We start from the raw sequence: 16234 nt of genomic DNA, 5'->3' as shown, positions 1-16234 counted from the left end.
TAAATGCTGCAGACCCTGGTTGACCTTCAGGTTTGCTGTCTGAGAAAACCTATTATGTCTTGGAGCATTTCCCTCTCCATGTCTTGCCTGGATTCCTGGACCTTTCACCTGTCCTGTCCGTCTTTCTCTGTGCTGTCAGTTATATTGATCCTTTGCTCACAGTCCAATGTAGCACTGGCTTGCAGGATCTCACAGAACATATCCTTCTTTCTCTCCCCGCCCCTTCTCATCATGAGGTTCAGAAGTACTGTGGGCATGGGTTGCCACACCAGAAGCTGCTAATAAAAATGGACAGATTTACAGTCACACGGGAAAGAAAAGTTTAAAAACTCCCTTCTCTTTCCCCCCATAAACACTTTTAATAAGAAATGCTTATTGACACTTCAGCTTTGGAGCTCCTTGGTACAGTGAGTTTGGCCTGCCAGGACCAAGTGGGGGGAAGGATTTTCTGTTGCATTAAGCTATAAAATTTCTGTCCCTGTGCCATGGATCCAAGCATATGGCAATGGCACTGAATACTGGCACTATTTTCCACAGCCGGTGATCATTTGAGCTGATATCTCACTCCTGAGGGTCACAGAGAACACAGCTGCTACTGGCATCCTAAAGCCATCCAGGCCCATATGCTGCCAGCCTGTTTACTGCAATGTTGCCAGCTGAACTCATTGCAGAGTTGCATGGGAAAGCGTTCTTCTGTGGAGAAAGAAATAAGGCAGTCATCCTCAGAAACCTTCAGGAGAAGATTGCAGAGTATCTCCATTAAAGTTTCATTCAGATCTTACAGGAGGATAAAATGGACATTCCTGGTCAGATAAACAAAGTGCTCTGTATACTTATCCCAACAGGGGACTGAAAAGCATATGCCAACTGTACTTCTATTTGTTGTACCATTACTTCTTCTTATATGAGTAAACTAGTGAAAAGTTAATACCAAGTCTTGTTAGCTTGGGAAGGAAATGGGCACCATCTTTAAATTTTAAGCACTGTAAGGGAAAAAAGCAGCACGCACACACTTAGCTGAATTCCCGCCTCCTTTGTAAGGCTTATCCGCACTTGCCTGTGGGACTGGCTACATTGTGGCAGAGTCTCAGACAGGTCCTGGTTCACAGCATTGTGTCTCCCACTCCTCCACCTATCCTTGCTGTTCATGGCAGGGGCTTCTGTCTCAGGCTCAGTAGTAGGCAGGGTGCTGGTGGTGTCTCTGCCAAGTATGGCATACAGTTGCTTGTACAAGCGGCAGGTCTGCAGTGCAGCACCAGATCTGTTGCTGCATTTTCTGGCCTTGGTGTATCTCTGAAGAAGCTCCTTCGTTTTCACAGGGCACTGCTATTGATCCCTGTTATACCCCTTTGCCTGTATCCACCAGGCAATTTGCTTGTAAATGTCAACGTTGCTATGGCTGATCTGTAGCTGTGCCTGCATTGCCTCTTCTCTCCACCGGCCGAGGAGATCCAATACTTCCTGTCTAGTCCAAGCAGAAGTGCATCTAGTGCATGGAGCTGGCATGGTTAGCATAGGTGCTGGAACTAAGGGTGCAGGGGGTGCTGCAGCACCCCCGGACTTGAAGTGGTTTCCATTATAGACAGGGTTTACAGTTCGGTTCAATGGCTCTCAGCATCCCCACAATAAAAATTGTTCCAGCACCTCTGATGGTCACTTGGGCAGTTTCATACAATGAGGGCAAGCTGCTAGGTGTGCTTACCAATGTGGACAATCAGGAAAAGGCATTTCAAAAACATGTGAGGATTTAAAATGTGCGAGTAGCTTCTGGTCTCTGTGATCCCTGGGCAATGGAATTTAAAAAGTGCCTCAAACAGTCACTGTTGCAGAGAATCAGGCATTGTGGGACAGCTGCTGGAGGACTGTAAGGGTTAACACAGGTTATCAATCTTTATACTATTTCGGTAAGTTGTCCACGTCTCTACGCCATTTGGGGAAGGGATTTTACTGTGTCACTGTAACGGAGTGTCATAACGGCTTATGTTGTCTGGAGACAAACTTGAGTGTAGACACATGCACACATAGGTCAACGCAAGGTGACTAACACCAATCTAACTTTTTGTAGAGTAGACCAATCCTTAGTCACTTTTCCAAATTAAGCATTGTAGAGAGGTTTGGCCGGGGCTCGTGTCGGGGACCACAGCACCTCAGTACTTCCTTCCAGTTGTTGACCGGGAATTAGCCTGGCTGCAGGAGTCTCTCACCACGGCAGCAATAAAGGCAAACACAGACAGTTATTCATGCCAGCCCATGGTCAGCGGCAATAGGGAGTCAAGGGCTCAGGTCTTCAGACAGGAGCTGAGCAATAGTTTATATAATTAGCAGGTCCAGGCCCTGGGTCAGGGCGGGGAAGCAGAGTGTCAATGGCTCAGGCCCTCAGGCAGGGGCTGAGCAAAGGCAGATAAACAACAAGCCCAAGCTCTTGGCTCAGAGGGGCCCAGAGGGGAAACTGCCACCCACAAGTTGGGTAGCAGGGGGACGCAGGCCCTCCCAATCCACTGCGTCCCAGCCTGGGGCCCTAGCAGCAGCAGAAGGCCTGTTGCTGAGTCAGTGGGGATCCTGACCGCAACAGACTGACATAGGCTCTGGCATTGCTGCAGTCAGACTAGGATCAGCTGCCCCCAGGCCACTTCCTAACTCCCCCTCTAGAGATACCTGGGTCCGGACGGTGTCTCTAGGGGGGTCAAGCACTATGGGGTCCTCAGGGTAACTGGCAAGGGGTAGGTTTGGCAGCTTTTCTGGGTAACTGGTGAGGGTCCTACATGGGAGGTCCTCGAGGCTCTGGTCAGCATCAGCTCTGGTCAGCGTCAGGCATTGGTCAGGCAGGCCAATCTTCCGGTCCGCCACCGGTTGCTGGGGTCTCCCAACTGGGAGCTAGGCCGCAGGCATCTGGCCTCTCTGGTGGCTGCTTCTCCAGTAAGCTCTGGGGTTAGGCTTTTATACTTCCTGTCCTCAGAGGGAAAAAATTTTCCTCTTAGGAAAAATTAGTGGGTGCTCTGCACCCACCGGCAGCCAAGCTCCCTTCACCCCCCGCCCCACCTCCTCCTCCGCTTCCTCCCCTGAGTACACATGTCCCTGCTTCTCCGCCTACCTCCCAGAGCTTCCCACCTTGCCACCATCAAACAGCTGTTTGGCAGCATGCTGGGAGGGAGGGGGAGGAGTGGGAACAGGACACGCTCAGGGGAGGAGGTGGAGAAGAGGCGGGGCTGGGGCAGGGATTTGGGGAAGGAGTCAGAATAGGGGCAGGGAGGGGGTGGAGTTGGGGGCGGAGACTTTGGGGAAGGGGTTGGAATGGGGGCAGGGTAGGGGTGGAGTTGGGATGGGGCTGGGGACAGAGGGGGTCAAACACCCACCGGCAGGAGCAGAAGTCAGCCCCTATGCCTGTCCTGCGCCTTGACCTTTTGGGGGTGGGCGCAGGATTCGCTGGCTCCCCCCTCACTTTGGTGTCCACAGGGGCTCGTCCCTCTCCGGAGCAGCAGGGGACCACACCGCCTCGCCATAGGCACCAACGCCATGGGTGCTCTGGGGTTGGAGCACCCAGGGGGAAAAATTGGTGGGTGCTCTGCACCCACTGGCAGTTCCCCCCACCGACCCCAGCTCACCTCCACTTCCACCCTGCCTCCTCCCTTGAGCGTGCCACGTCCCACTTCTCGAGGAGGGGGAACGCCATGCGCTCGGGGAAGAGGCGAGGCCAGGGCGGGGATTTGGGGAGGGGTCCAATAGGGGCAGGGAGGGGGCGGAGTAGGGGTGGGGACTTTGGGGAAGGGTTTGGAATGGGGGCGGGGAAGGGGTGGAGTTGAGGCGGGGGGGCACAATCACCCACCAGCGCCGGGGAAAGTTGGTGCCTATGCACCTCGCTACAAGCACGTATGTACTTTTCCTTCAGTGTCAACTCAAAATGGATTGATGCTTTGATTATTTTCTTTGCATATAGCCTAGACATAAATCTTAAAAAATGGGCCTTAACCAGAAGTGATGATATCATCTTAATTATAGTAGTTCTAGAGAGCTGCACAAACTTAATAATGTGGAAAGAAGATCCTATAACAGGAACAGTAAATAAACAATAAATGAGAGCAAATTGTTCAACACACACACACAAAAACAAGATTAAAGCACAATTTAATGAGGTATGATACGTTTTATTATAATTTTAAAGTGCTCTGAAATAGTTACAAACTAATTAAAAGTCACTGAAGGCAAAAACACACAAGCTTTATCTGTAAAGATGTTTTTCTCTGTGTCTTTATAGAGGGAAAAATTCACTCACAATTTTTGTCAAGAAACTTCTATCAGTATTTCAGACTCTCCTCTTCTCCATCATCAGTACTGTGTCTCTGAGAGAAAATAATTTTCATATTTTCTTTTGGAACTATTAGGATGTGAAGTAGGATGTCATCTCTGTCTCTCTGAGATTTCTTTACCAGTGTTTTTTTTTTTGCTATGTTTCTTTTTATATTATAACTGTTAGGCTCCCCAGGGGAGCAATAAAACACAAAGCACAGAAGGTACATATCTCTCAAATGTTTCCTTGCTTGGTGTTCAACAAAAATTCTCAAGGTGGAAATGAATGTTATCTGTGTGAAAATTAAGTTGCTAAGATTACAAGGTCATTGTAAAGGAAATAAGGAAGAGGATACATATACTTGAAATATACTCCTACTTTGTTCTTTACAGAATTTGTCCCTATTTGCATGGAAACCACCACATCAAAAGCCATAATTTGTCTGCCAGCAAGCAAATAATGTACAGTATACCTGCATTACAAGGGTCACTCATTCAGGACTACCTCTTGCTATGAGTGGAAAAAGTCTATTGAAAGATGAGACTCCTCTGCATGATTTTTTTTTTTTTTTGCACCTTAGAGACGAAACTCCTCTGCGTGATGAATAGTCACTTATGTTTCAAAGGGGTGTCTGGCTAATATTAATGACTTTCTTGCCTGACACTTTTATTAGATTATTTCTTCACTAGCTTGTCATTAGCTGGTATCTGTTAAGGCCATGAGAAGATTTACAAAAGGGGATAACGGAATAACTGTGCTGGAAAAAGTTAAGGATTTTGTTAGTAGGAGACAAAATAAGCAATGGCAAAATGGCTAGTTTTGCCAGTACCACTTTCTAGAGTAGGCCAGGCCTTGATGGGACTGAAGATCTGGCCCTATACAATGTATATTTTCTGCTATAAATCCACCACTTCTCTGGCATTTGGTTACTTTTTGAACTCACGCCAGTCTTTTGAACTTACTGATGGATGAATTAGGCCAACACAGAATGAATGTGTATGTTTCAGCTTCTAAATGTGAGTCATCTTTAGTTGATTTTTTTCCCTCCTCAGGTTCAGAGATTCTGTTTTTCATTCCAGATAAGGCAGTGAGTTTTTGCAACCTTATTTCTCTGGGGGCTGAGGCTGTTGATCTGAAGTCATTTGGTGCGCTGACAGAGAAGAGAGATTTTGAAATAGGCAGAGCCTTACAAACACACTTGCTCATCCACAACAAATAGGGTTGCCAACTGTCTAATCACACAAACCTAAACACTTATGCCCCACCAGTTCTCTGAGGCCCCACCCCTGCTCACTCCAGCCTCCCTCCCTCAGTCACTCGCTCTCCCCCACCCTCACTCACTTTCAACAGGCTGGGGCAGGGTGTTGGCGTGCGGGAGCACGGGCAGCAGATAGGGGAGGCTGGGGGAGGCTGTGCCTCCTCAAACAGCCAAGCATGGACTCTCCCACACTCCACCCCCAGGGCCCCACTTCAGCAGTGCCGCTCGGCTCCAGGGGCTGGGCGACGCTACCCACTTTCAGGGACTGGGGGGCTGTGGCAAGACTGCGTGCTCTCCGTCCCTGTGCTGGGGGGCTGTGGGCACTAGCCAGCCTCGGGCAGGGGCCGGCAGCTGCAGTATGGGAGCTCTGGGTTCTGGGGTGTGCAGAAGGGGAAGTGCCTTGGGTGGAAGGGGCAGGGCTGGGAGCTAGCCTCCCCCAGCCAGCGGTTCACGAGCCACCCAGGTGCTGGAGTGGGTGTGGGGTGTGGGCTCTGGGAGGTAGTTTGGGTTCAGGAGGAGGCTGGGGGTGGGGGTTGGGGTAAGGGAGAGGGCTTGGGGTGCAGGCTCCAGCCAGGCGGTATTTACCTTGTGTGGCTCCCGGAAGCGGCGGCGTGTCTGGCAGAGGCTCCTAGGCTCAGGGGTGTCCAGGAGGCTCTGCACACTGCCCCTGCCTGCAGGCACTGCCCCCACAGCTCCTATTGGCCAAGGTTCCCTGTTCCTGGTCAATGGGAGCTGCGGAGTCGGCGCTCAGGGCATGGGGAGGCACACAGAGACCCTTTAGCCACACCAAGCCTAGGAGCTGCTGTTGGACATGCCGTCCACTTCCCGGAGTGGTGTGGAGCCACGGCAGGTAGGGAGCCTGCCTGAGCCTCACTGCATCATCAGACTTTTACTGGCTTTAGTCGCCTTCGGGAGATCAATCCGGATTCCGGGAGACTCCCAGCCAAACCGGGAGGGTTGGCAACCCTAATAGCAAATAGGGCATTTTCCTTTGCAAGTTGGGCCTTATTCGCTTGCTTCTGCAGAATGTATAATCTCATTTAAAAAAAAAAAAAAGCCCCAAATCCGCAAAGTATTTAGGCTCCTAATTTCCATTAATTTGCAGACTGATATCCTAAAATACTAGAGAAATATCAACTGGCTCAGTTCATATCACTGAGGTATTATTTCTGAAGCCTGCCACAGTGCCACTTAATGGGTCTGTATAGACTACCAAACACAACTGAATCAGGGAACGCTGGTATAGAACAGTTAGGCTCTACCCCCAGGCCATATCGTAACTATGCTGTAACCAGGCCATGTAATATCCATGCTGGTAGTAGACACGTTTTTGTAGTGCAAATGGGCACCATGTCCGACTCTGTTTTGTTATGCTTAAAAGAAACACACACACACACACACACACACACACACACACACAAAAAAGGTTCTGCAGCTGGATTTTATAGTTACCAGCTTAGTCAGTTCGGTCAGTTCCAGTGGCTAGCTGAAACTGCACATGAGGGAGGGGAGCTGGGCCTCTGTCCACAGCTCCGATGTTGATGCAGAATGAACCCAAAGTCCCATGGCAATACACTCTTCTTTTATAAAAAGTAAAGGAGTACTTGTGGCACCTTAGAGACTAACCAATTTATTTGAGCATGAGCTTTCGTGAGCTACAGCTCACTTCATCGGATGCACAAGTACTCCTTTTCTTTTTGCGAATACAGACTAACACGGCTGCTACTCTGAAACCTTCTTTTATAGTGATAAGTTCCCATATAAGTGTATGGACCTTGCTGTGTCACAGCGGAGCTGTCAATCACGAGGTATTCAAGGTTGCTCTTAATTAGCATTATTTTGAGTTGTTACCCGGAGAATCCGGCAGCTGTTTCTTATCTCATCCCTTTGGCTCAACTCCTTATCTCGTCCTTGGGGTGTATGCCTTTGCTTTAGGGTCGTCAGTCTGCATTCTGGGTGATTGATAATAAAGTTGGTGCCTCTTGACTCCTCCACTCCCTACTTGACCATCCGGCCCAGTTGTCCTTTCTCAGTTAATTACCATACATTCTTCACTCACACCAAACAGTAAATAAGGCAATTACAGCCATAAAACTTCTATCCTTCTAAGAACAAATGTTAACACAATCAGCAAAAAATAAACTCAGAACAATTTCTTTTTACTAATTCAAAGCTACAGTTTCTTCTTACTAATTCAAAGCTAGCAAAATGGAGTATAATGCAAAATAAGCAAAGTGGAGTACAATTTGACTTGAGACAATTTCTTCCCATTAGGCTTTTGGCCTACATTGTCCCCCCTTTGACCCTTTAATATCATATATTAAATGGGCAATGTATTGCGAAGCAATTTGGGCTTGTGGTTTTATTTTGAGGTACATTCTCTTAATCCAACAGCACATAAAACACATTATACCAACATTATTCCAATTAGTACAAAGAAAACAATTATGGGATGAATCATAATATTTAAAACTGATATCCATGAGGGGGACCAGCATCTAAAAATGTCATACCAATGATGCATCATCATTTGTTGAGCTTGTGTGGATACTTTTAGAATTTCAGTTCTCTGGTGCAAAATAGCCAGACTTCGTGTTAGTACTTTTGTCCAGGTTGCTGCAGCTAATTGACTAATTTGCTTATTACCTGATAGCCATTGGTACAAGTTGGTCTACAAAGAAAAGTTAAAACTCAGGGCATTATTGGCATCTACTAGGTTAACACCCTTATGTTCATGAACCGGAAAATAGTAAGTCATGGTGGGAGTTCGCAATATTGTTACATTGCACATACATTGTTGTACAGGTGGCCTTTGAGTATACTTTTCCTGCCACACAATTTTTCCCAATGCAATAATACAAACACAATTCTTTCCATCACAGTATACTTTGGTGGTGCTATTATCCAATTCATCCCAGTAGCATGTGCTAAATTTTTGTTTTGCATGGAGCAAGGCTCCTCTAAAATCAGCAAGGTGGGGCATACCCACTGTCGGGTAGTCCATTATTCACATGTTTTACTCTTAGTTTTATCCTTCAAGACTTATGTGTGGTGCTTCTGGAAGACTTCAGCCATTCCTCTCCCATCCAAACCTTGTACGTACCTCAAACACTAACAGGGACTTGGATATATATTTGTCTGGCTAATGATGTAGAAGAAGACTTGTTAAAGTTATTACTTGTTACTTGTTATTAGTTAGATTAAGTTTGGGTTCTTACCTCAAACTTCAGTAAATTTGACCCCTAACCCATGCTCTCATTCACTCCCCTGAGATGCGACAGAGCTTCTTTTGTGCCTTGATGCTTGTGTTACAGTGTCAACACCATCTAAATCATTTTCCCATACTATCTCTGTCAAACACAAGCTTGCGAAAGTTCAGATAAGGCAGAATGAGGCTGTGACACAATAAACCTCGAAGTAGTACCCTGTAACGCGTAATCGTTCAAATATGGCTGTGATATTTCATACAAAGCATGTCTTGTAAGATATCATATGAAAGGTCATGATCTGCTGAAACCCATTGTTCTGTCAAAATATGTATATCATTAGTGCGTATGAAATTATCAGAAGTTGTTGTGTGGTTGTTACTGAAATATGCTGTGAGTTTGGGAGTTGCCCAATGCTAGTTCTTCAGTGACCACAAAGGGAGTGACCTATGTTGACAACAGGAGGTGCTATTACCCCTGAAATGGATCTTTACTGGCTCCTGGTGGAGCAGATTACTCTCATACCATAAAAAGCTCCACAGTAATTATCTTCAATACACAGTAGTTTATTGAGAAGGAATTACAGAAGCATAAAGGATTATATTAAGCACATAACTCTGATGTTAGACATTAAGAGCTATACATTATGAGCTATACATTCCTCTTAATGAGTCTCTCTTTCACAAACAGGCCCTGCTCTAGCCTCACGTAGTTCCTGCTTGGCAAACAGAGAAGGTGGTTACCAATTTTATACACGGCTTCTTTTCTTCTCAGCCCTCTGATCTGTCTCAGATTCCCTCAAGGCAAGGCCCTCGTTGCCTTGAGACCCCTCTGGTTCATAGTCCTACTGGAGCCCACGGAGCAGAGTTTTGGCTACTCTGTCTAGCAGCGTTGATTCTTCAAGCGTTAATTAAGGAATCCCAAACACAGTCATTTACTTTGCTTGATTCTTATACACTTTTTCCCCAAAGGAGTCACATATCTTAAAAGCATGCCCGGTGGCCCTGTGGTTACTAATTTTTACCTGATTAGTATTTTAGAAAGGGTTGGGGGGCGGTACCAAACGAAGATCACCCCACATTTACTCACTGATCAATCATTCACTCTATCTCTCTGTGTGATGTTCCTGCTGTAAGGTCACTATAATCAGGTTGACCTGTGCTCCATGTTGGAACTTTATACGTGTAATATTTACTTTTGCATGGGCCCATATTTGCTGACTAATAGGTTCAATATTGATCATACACGCAGACTTTGCTAGTCCTTTATCAAATTTGCTTCTGTTTAAAGGGAACCTGCTCCCAGCATCCTCTGCAGCCATTCAGCCACGTTTAAGTCATGTCAAGTTATGCTCTCACCATTCATTCAGCATGGCCACACCAATTTGGTACCATCCCAACAACCCACACCCAGGCGGGCGTTAAATGACTATTAATCAGCAAGGAAGTTGTAAACAAGAGATTTATAATTCTGTAACAGAGTTGCGCAAGCATCACACAATGGGGCTTTCTCAACTCTTTGACTCAGCAAGGCCCAACAGAACATGTCTGGACTAATACTTTTCAGGACTGAGGATATAAAAAAAGGGACAGTGGCATCATGAGATTACTTCTCTTCTCTCACCTACGCTGAAGGCGACAAGAACAGTGGGAAGACAAAGACTTGAGCTGAGGAGACTGGTCCCAGGCTGAGAAGGAAAGTCAGCCTATGTATTAAGGACTGTAACCTGCCTGCAACATCTAGTATGGTGAGAAAAACTGCTTGATCCAAACACTGCTAAATCTAATAAGGTCCCACAATTCCAGGTTGTACCCCTGGGATCCCATCACAGTGGCTGGTTCAGATTACTGCTTTAACAATTCACCCAGTTTCATTATTAGAGCAATGTTTGTTTGAAAAAGAAGAGTATGTGAAGGGTTCACGTAGTGTTCATGCACCTGGAAACAGTCAGGGCACACCCTGACTGTTGTGTAGGAGCGATGCACACATTGCTCTGTCCAAGGACATGGACCATGGGAACATGGACCATTGGGAAGTCAATTAAAGGACATCAACCGTGGGAAGCTTCCTTGGCCTGGGCTCAAGGCCTGAGAACAAAGATTGTAGTAGATAGAGGCTGGTAAATAAGAATATTAATCAAAGTCATATTATTTCCTTTGTTGATGCCTTTTGCGGTCGGAATATGTAATGTGCAGGGGGGAGAGAAATAAAAGAGAGGTGGAAAAGCTGACAGGGGCAATCCCGTCAGCAGACCAACCTGCTTGCTTGCCTAAAGCCGTGTCCTGTCTTGTATTGAACCGCCACAACTGGCACCCAAATGTGGGGCCCTCAGCACTCACCTCGCCCGGCAAGGGTTTCAGACGCGTCACTCATCCGCTTCGCGGATCCCGGTGAGTATTTTTTATTGTGGTAAGTATGGGAAGCTCCCTCTCTGCCTTGCAAGTGCAACACCGCAACGAGCTACAGTATTTGCTGCGTAAGGCTCAGCATGACTGCCCCACTCGAGAACTCACTCTCCTGCTACAGGAGGTGAGTGCCCAATACCCGTGGTACCCTGAAGCTGGAACCCTTAAGCTAGTGGACTGGGAGCGGTTGGGCCAGACATTGCACGAGGAGCCTCGGGCGCCCATGCAGGCTTTACATGCCTGGCACCTCTGCCGCGACACGATACAGCGTGTCGCTTCGGACAGGCCCTCCCTCGCGGGGCTGATGTTCTCGCCACTCCCGTCCGCTCCTGCAGCCGTCCCCCCTCCTAGCGATGCGACACAGTGTGTCGCCTCGGAAAGGCCCTCTCCCGCACCAACAGAGGGGCTGCCGATCTCGCCACCCCCGTCCGCTCCTGCAACCATCCCTCCCCCTGCTTCGCCCCCAGTGCCTCTATTACCACCGCCTCCCTTGCCTTCCCCACCGGAGCCAGTGTGTGATTACCATCCTCTCGTGGGGCCCCATGCTCCGGGGCCCCCCGGGGGGTTGTCCGCGTCTGCTCAGGGGCTTTCGCTGGTGCAACAAATGGTTCATGCAGCGAAGACTCACTCAGATCTTACAGCAGAGGAGCTGGCTGAGCTGGTCTCAGTCTGTCCGGTGACCTGGCAAGATGATGGCCAGGGCAACCAGGTTGCAAACTGGGTCAGTTTGCCTTACTCGGTGATCAGAGAGGTAAAGAAAGCGATTCGCGAGTTTGGCCTGACCAGCACGTATGTGCGTGGTCTCATTGAAGGGCTAGGTTCTGGTCCCTGAAGACTGGAAGGCGCTGTTGCGCATGATGCTGACATCTAGTCAGTATGTTATTTGGCTTAGTGAATTTCGGCAGATGGCGGAACGCCAAGCCCAGGTGTATAGAGAGCAAGGTGTCATTTATGAGCACTTGGCAGGGGAGGGCCAGTTTGCTACTGTCCAGCTGCAGTCTCAACTCCCTCCGGCCATCTTCCCCATTATTTCCACCTGCGCCCAGCATGCTTTCCGGAAGGTCCTGGATTCAGACAAGCCTACCAAAAGCTTTGCCAGTATCCGTCAGGGTGCATCAGAGTCCTTTATGGATTTTACCAACAGATTGCAGGAGGCTATCCTCCGACAGATGGATAGCCCTGCAGCAGCTCAGGAGATCCTGTTAAAAATGGCAGTTGAAAATGCGAACGAGGATTGCCGCCGTGCCCTCCAGGCGGCACAAGCCTCTGGGATTCTAGAGCTGTTGGACATGCTGCGGGCATGCCAAAACATCGGCACCCAAGCCCATAAGGCTGGAGTTCTGGCTGCCGCCCTGCGGAAAAGCGGGAAGGAGGGGAAGCGTTGTTACCGCTGTGGTAAGGAGGGTCATTTTCAGTGGGAGTGCCGCTCATCAACGGCGCCCGCTCGCCCCTCAAAGAAGTGCCCCAAGTGTCGGAAGGGCTATCACTGGGCTAATCAGTGTCGTAGAGGGTGGGGAAACCACACGGCGGGTCCCCCCCGAACCCAGGGCCAAACGGGGGTGTTTCCCACTCAGACAACTGTTCCTCTGCTTTAAAACCCAAAGACTCCATGAAGGCGGCGACTGCCGGAAGTGCAGGGCTTGATTTGATTATGCAGGAGGACGCTGACTTTCGGTTGCCGGGGGAGGTTTGCGCCATACCTACCCAGGTGACGGGACCTCTCCCTGCCGGATTTGTGGGTCTGGTTCTCCCTGGCTCACACGCTGGGAAACAGGGTTTTTTTGTCATCCCAGGGGTCATTGACGCCGATTACACCGGCGTTATTAAGGTTCAGGTATGGACCCATCTTCCACAGTCGCTCCCGCGTGGACGGTCAATTGCGCAATTGATTTTAGTCCCCTATCAGGTGCCAGCTGCAGAGGATCGCGCCCGGGGCGGAGGCGGCTTTGGATCGACGCTGGCTCAGTCGCCATCTCACAACACGTCCTCTCCACTTGTTGCTCTAACAATGTCGGTCCGCCCCTCGAAACCTCAGTTAACACTTCTCTTAAATAATGTTCCCTTTACAGGACTGGTGGACACTGGAGCTGACGTTACGGTGATTCGTGATCCGGAGTGGCCGGTCAGTTGGCCAACAGTTCCTTCTAAAGAGTTGTGGGGGATCGGGGGTAGTAAACCCGGGAGCCAAAGTTTGTCTTGGGTCACGGTCTCTAAACCAGGAGGCCGTGCCCTTGCTACAATCCGCCCTTTTGTGCTCCCTGTCCACCTCAATATTTGGGGCCGTGACTTACTTACAAAGCTGGACACCACCCTCGATATTAATATCTAATGGCCCCAAACCCTCCCACACCCACCTTGCCCTCCGCATTACCCTTGGTATGGCAATCCTTAGAGCCCGTATGGATTGACCAGTGGCCCCTCCCTCTAGAGAAGCTGAAAGTGCTTCAGTCACTTGTGCAACAACATTTGCATGCACAGCGCTTGGAGAGCTCCACTAGTCCCTGGAACACCCCGGTGTTCGTTATTAAGAAAAAATCGGGTGCATGGCGGCTGTTACATGATTTAAGAGAAATAAATAAATGCATCCAACCCATGGGCCCCTTACAATTTGGCTTGCCGAACCCAAATTTAATTCCTCAAACCGATCAGCTTTGTGTGTTAGATTTAAAGGATTGTTTTTTCACCATCCCCCTTTGCCCACAAGATCGCGAAAAATTCGCGTTTACGGTGCCACAATATAATAATCAGCGACCCTCTCATAGGTATCAGTGGAAGGTCTTGCCCCAGAGAATGCAAAATAGTCTGACCTTGTGTCAGCTCTTTGTGGATCGGGCCCTCGCCCCTTTTTGTGCCCGATACCCCACACTAAAGGTCTACCATTATGTGGATGACATTTTGCTTAGTTGTCCCCCGGTCACGGCAGAACAGCTTGAATCCTTGTCCCAGATTCTCGGCCAAAATGGCCTATTAGTGGCACCAGAAAAAATCCAACGCTCTTATCCCTACCACTACCTCGGGCATAAGGTTTTACAAACCTATGCCGCCCCTGTTCACCCAGAACTGGTTCTACCTCAACCCCTAACCCTTGTTAAATTACAACAGATTTTGGGTCATTTAAATTGGATCCGACCCTACTTCCGTCTCCCCACATCAATGCTGCGGCCGTTGTTCGAGCTCCTACGTGGAGCTCCTACGTGGAGCTCGGGCACCGGGCGCAGTTATTGCCATCACTGAGGAGCACATTGCCTGCATTCGACAGATCAATGCAGTTTGAGTCAGCAGTTTGTGGATAGACTCACTGAGGTCCATCCCCTGCGGTTGGTTCTCCTTGCCACCCCTCATACGCCCACTGCGGCTCTGTTTGTACCTCGTACGGACACAGCCGTCTCTATTATAGAGTGGATATATTTGTCATCCACTCCTCCTCAGAACATTTATCCTTATTTAGATGCCCTGTCCGATCTTGTTCGTAAAGCCTGCCACCGTGCAGTGCAACTCACGGGTACCGATTTAGTTGCCATTGTGTTCCCCTTGTCCCGTAGTGAATTTGATTCCTTGTGCCATGCCTCCTTGGCCTGGCAGGTTGCACTTTGTGATTATGTGGGAGAGATCTCTTATAATCCCCCAAAAGATCACCGATTGGTAATTACCCAACAGGTGCCCCTAATTGTACATCGTCTTAGCCGCTCTCAATCCATTGTTTCAGCTGTCACTCTTTTTACTGATGGCTCTCCACATCGAGGTGTTGTCACCTATCAATTTGGTGACCCCCCTCGTTGGCATTCTCGTTTTACGCTGCCTCAGCGTTCCGCGCAGTGCTCAGAACTGGTTGCTGTTGTTTTGGCCTTTCAACTTTTTGCTGACTGTCCCTTTAATTTGATTGTGGACACCCATTATGTTTATCAGGTAATTGATCATTTACCCCTAGCCCTCATTACCCCTCAGGTCGATGCGGACCTCCTTCGCCTGTTTTTGTCTTTACAGTATCTCATCACCACTCGTAATTTCCCTTATTTTGTTGTTCATATTCGCAGTCATACCCCTCTGCCTGGGCTACTCACTGAGGGCAATGTGCGCGCCGATCGCACGTTACGTGGTGAGGTAAATTCCCTTTTTTCTGACCCCATTGAAAGCCATGCCTTTTTTCATCAGTCTGCCTCTGTTTTGGCCCGGCAGTTTCACATTCCTGCTGATCATGCACGTTCTATTGTTCGTTCCTGCCCCCACTGTGCCGCTGCTGCCCCTACCTTTTCTTATGCCGTTAACCCCAGAGGCACCGCAGCGAATCATCTGTGGCAAACGGATGTCACTCACGTGCCACAATTCCGCCCCTATTCGTTTTTACATGTTTCCATTGATACCTATTCGGGATTCCTCTGGGCGACCCCACAGCGTGGAGAAGCCACTCCCAAAGTTATTCACCATTTGCTAGCCTGTTTTGCTGTTATGGGCCGCCCGAGCCAGATAAAAACGGATAATGCCCCAGCCTATTGCTCCACAGCCCTTTCCACCTTTTGTGCCCAATGGGACGTCCGTCTCACACACGGGATCCCTTATAATTCCATGGGCCAAGCCATTGTTGAATGTGCAAATTGCACGCTAAAAACCTTGCTTGACAAACAATTAAAACAAGGGGAGCTGCGTCTCCGAACCTTAGGAGACATTCAGCAGCAATTGCATATCCTTTTGTTCACTTTACATAACATAACGCTGAACGCAGATCAGCAGACCCCCGCGGATCGGCATTTTCACAAATCCGAGGTACTGGAAAGACCGCGTGTCTATTACCGTCAGTTGCCCGATCCGCAATGGCTGGGCCCAGTACCTCTAATCACTTGGGGTCGGGGATATGCTGCTGTGTCTCTCCCTGCAGGACCATTGTGGGTTCCGGCCCGGTGTGTGCGACCGGCACTGAAGCAGCATGGCGTGGCTCCAGGGACTATCGAACCCCATACCGGAGTTTCAGCTGACTCTGGAGGAGAGCGCGGTGCCTCCCGGGTCGACAACGACGGGACGAAAACGGAAGAGGCGTAGCGTCCCAAGCCAGCCCGTGACATGGGGAGCAGTAAAAGCATTGGTC

The sequence above is a fragment of the Lepidochelys kempii genome, chromosome 5 (genome assembly GCF_965140285.1).
Source record: "Lepidochelys kempii isolate rLepKem1 chromosome 5, rLepKem1.hap1, whole genome shotgun sequence".
NCBI lineage: Eukaryota > Metazoa > Chordata > Testudines > Cheloniidae > Lepidochelys > Lepidochelys kempii.
The sequence above is the reverse complement of the archived record's forward strand: the minus strand, read 5'-3'. Positions refer to the sequence as shown.